A 3684-nucleotide genomic window follows, 5' to 3' on the forward strand; every position below is an offset into this window, starting at 1 on the left:
TTCATGTGATTCATAGAAAAAAATTAGTATATATTGTGCAAAATTAACGAATAAAAAATAGTTTTGCAATAATTTTAAACTGATAAATATGTATAAGATATTTTTAATTAATAATATGATTTATGTCACAAGTAAACACTTGTATTATGTTATGACTGCTGACTATCGCTATTATCAAACGGGTAACAATAATAATATAAAGATGAGACAACAATTAATCGGGCCGCAACTTGGATTAGACCTTTATTTTTAGATATTTTTGGGAAGCGACTAGTATGTACTACTATACAGCCAACACTGCATAAAGCAGCCGTTCCAAAATTGGTCGGTACCAAACATTTAATCATCCCATAAAACTTTAAAATAAATAAGAGCCTATTTCAAAAGAGACCTCTAGCTATAACAAATTATAGTATAGGTACTGCTATAATTGGAATTGAAATTGATAAATTTAGATTCTAGTAGCAGATATTTTAACAACGAATTTTATAATTTTATTTTGTTATAGAAAGTTTAAAAAAACAAACACAAGAATGGAATGGTAATTTATTTTTAATTATTATTTAAATATTTTTCACTGCCACTTATATCCTTAAACTTGTTGATACTTCGTAAACAGTAAATAGTCATAAAATAATAAGGAGTAAAAATCGTTGATAATTGGCAATGAAGTTCTGGGTCAAATAAAAATAGATTATATCACTATGCAGATGAACAACTCAAACATAAAAAATTCTATTACAAAACAGCACATAATATTATTATACTTAAATCACAAATGACAAATTCAATCTATTTATACACATATTATATCTATTATTATAAAGTAATAAGTGTTTTATTGCATTTTAATATATACAAATTTCTCAATATTTCGTTTTCAATTTTGCAATGTTTATTTTTATCTTATATTATATTATAATATGTCCATAGACATATAATTCGATACGGGTCATTTATTTTTATTTTGACATTCTTTATTGTCATAATATGTATATAATTTCTAGTGTAGCCTGTATATTACGTGGATATTAAAGATTTTCAACTTGACATTTTATACTTAATGACCCATATTAAACAATATAATATTAAATATTAAAATATAAAAGTATATAACATATGCATTTTACCGGAAAATTAATATTAAATCATTAACCCTGGTATGATATTATACAACCGTCGTTTTTATAAACTCTTTCTACTATATAACGAATCATATAGCAGAAAATTTTGAGACTGCAAAATTAATTTATAGTGTTAAAAAGTCTATATACTTTACTTCAGGCCCGAATTGGGCCGGCGAGCGATAAGTCCGGTGGGCCGCAAGATAATTATGATACGTACATGGGCCGCTAGCTAAAATATCTAGTTATATTAACTGGGCCGGTAAAATTATTGTGCTCGGTAAGTTTCTGGGTCCGATTCCGGCCCTGATTTACTTGTATTTTGCGAGTATATAAATCTTGTTTTTTCGTCACGCATAAAAAATAGTATCACAAATACTATATTATAGTATACATTTTTTTTTTGTTTTTTTAGAAGAAGCAAAGAAGTACTTAGATTATCTTATGGATATTCTGACATCAATTCAAAAAGACTGTTCGTATTTTAGGGGTGGACCCTCATTAATAATAACATTTTTATTTTTTTATTTAGTTTAGCCATAAAATAACAATGCTGTGTGTGTGGACGCTAAACCTTAAATTATTGTTTAATTTACCGAAACAGGATAATAACGATAAACTCCAAATGCGTAAAAAATAGGTGTATAGATAACGTGTTATAGAAAATTGTGATAAGTATTCACCGAAATAGTAGACTGTGTATGAAGATTGATGTATTACAAACCCTTATAATAAATAAACATATAAAATAATATGATATCAACAAATTAATAATATTCATAAGCCTTAAAGCTAAAGACTTAAAATATCATCATAATTTATAGTGCCAATCCCGGTCACCGGTTGTCTTTATTTAACTCGGTTTTGACCATAAGTTTTAACCCTAATAATACGTTATAGTTATAGTATCATATGAACTATATACAATACATATAAGCCTGTGCACTGTAGTAATTTGTCTAAAAAAACAATTTGATTTTTCGAGAAATGATCCTCTTAAATAATTACTATTTTATACGCTGTTTTTTTATTTTAATTAATTAATTTAGTTGTTTTTTTACTCTATGCTGTTATAAATTAATGTAACAAACGACCATGCCAAAAAAATTGTATTTTACATACTCATACCTATAACTTAAGAACATAACAGAGAACTAATTACTTATAAATATTAAATGTAAATTTAATACAAAAGATATTTAAAATATTTACAGTACATAATTTTCTATAAATATTAAAAAAAATACATTATGTTATAAACGTTATTATTTTTGTTTATAGCTACAGAACTTAATATTACTACATGGTGCAATAAATATATCACTGAACTCATTGAAAGCAAAAATATTAATGTTCTAACATTTGCACCATAGAAGACCACTCAAACTGAATATATCAACTCCACACAAGAAAATATCAAGACCATCGAGCTTAGACTAAATGACAATAAAAAGCGTGTTAATTTTTTTGTAACGAAAGTAGAAATTTAACTTAATTTATTATATTGTATGTTGAAATTTTTAATTTAAAAATAAATAATATTTATAATCCATGAAACCCGTTTCTTATGTACTCCTTAGTATTTACTTGTGGGTCCCAAGTTTTAGTCGCGTATAAATTATTTATCTATTTCTTTGAAGAGTGGAGTATTATTGATATAATTTTAAAATACAAAAAAAGTTCTTAAGTATATTATACTACGAGTTATAGTCTTGTTTGCGTATACGTATAATATTATAACATTAGGTTATAATATATGCACAGTATAGATAAATTTATCTTTTGTATCCAAGAGGAATACTCCTACATTTTATAACCTTCATAGTTCCTATAAGGCATACCCTATCATTCTATAAATTAAAACATCAGCTATCTAGTAAATGTAGATAGTGTATTATCTGACAACTTTTTTAATAGTATTTTAAAAACTATGACTTTGTCGAGTGCTTCACAACAATTTTTACCGTAATTGTCAAACTAAAATGATTATTTTGTTTTATATAATTTGTGTAGATTACAAACTACTAAACATAAAAATAAAAGACAAAAAGTGGAAACTATCCTCAATGAAAAAAAAATAATAATATGGCTTCTTGACTTATTTTATGAAAATTTATTTTATATAACTAATGTGCTCACAACTAATAAAAAATCGTATATAAAAATAAGAGGCTTAAAAAATGGATGACTACAGGGCTTTTATGTTCTTCGCGTAACAAAAATTAAATCTAAGTTTAAAAAAAATCACCATAATGAAAAACTACTAAGTTATTATAAAAATGATAAAAACAAACTTAATTAAATTATAAAATAACTTTTATAAAAATAAGTTCAATTTATATTCAAATAATTCCAAATCCACTTGGAAATTAATAAAAAGTATTAGACAGGAAAGAAATTTGCAAAATAAATAAATATTATTAAACATCTTAAACGCAATGATGATTTAATTATAAATGCTCAAAACGTACCAAAAAAAAGCAGCTGACGCATTTAACGGATTCCATCACATCCATAGGATAAAATTTGTTAAATAAATTTAGTAGTATTTAACGGATAG

At 25.0% G+C, this 3684-nt stretch overlaps 1 long non-coding RNA gene across 1 annotated transcript; it reads left to right on the plus strand.

Annotated features, from left to right (window-relative positions):
- Positions 1–506: 506 nt before the first annotated feature.
- Positions 507–2553, plus strand: LOC113559136. Its single transcript, XR_003405883.1, has 3 exons — positions 507–541; positions 1540–1599; positions 2406–2553. It is a non-coding gene; the product is annotated as an uncharacterized LOC113559136 (long non-coding RNA).
- Positions 2554–3684: the final 1131 nt, after the last annotated feature.

This window comes from Rhopalosiphum maidis, chromosome 3, assembly GCF_003676215.2.
Source record: "Rhopalosiphum maidis isolate BTI-1 chromosome 3, ASM367621v3, whole genome shotgun sequence".
Lineage (NCBI taxonomy): Eukaryota > Metazoa > Arthropoda > Insecta > Hemiptera > Aphididae > Rhopalosiphum > Rhopalosiphum maidis.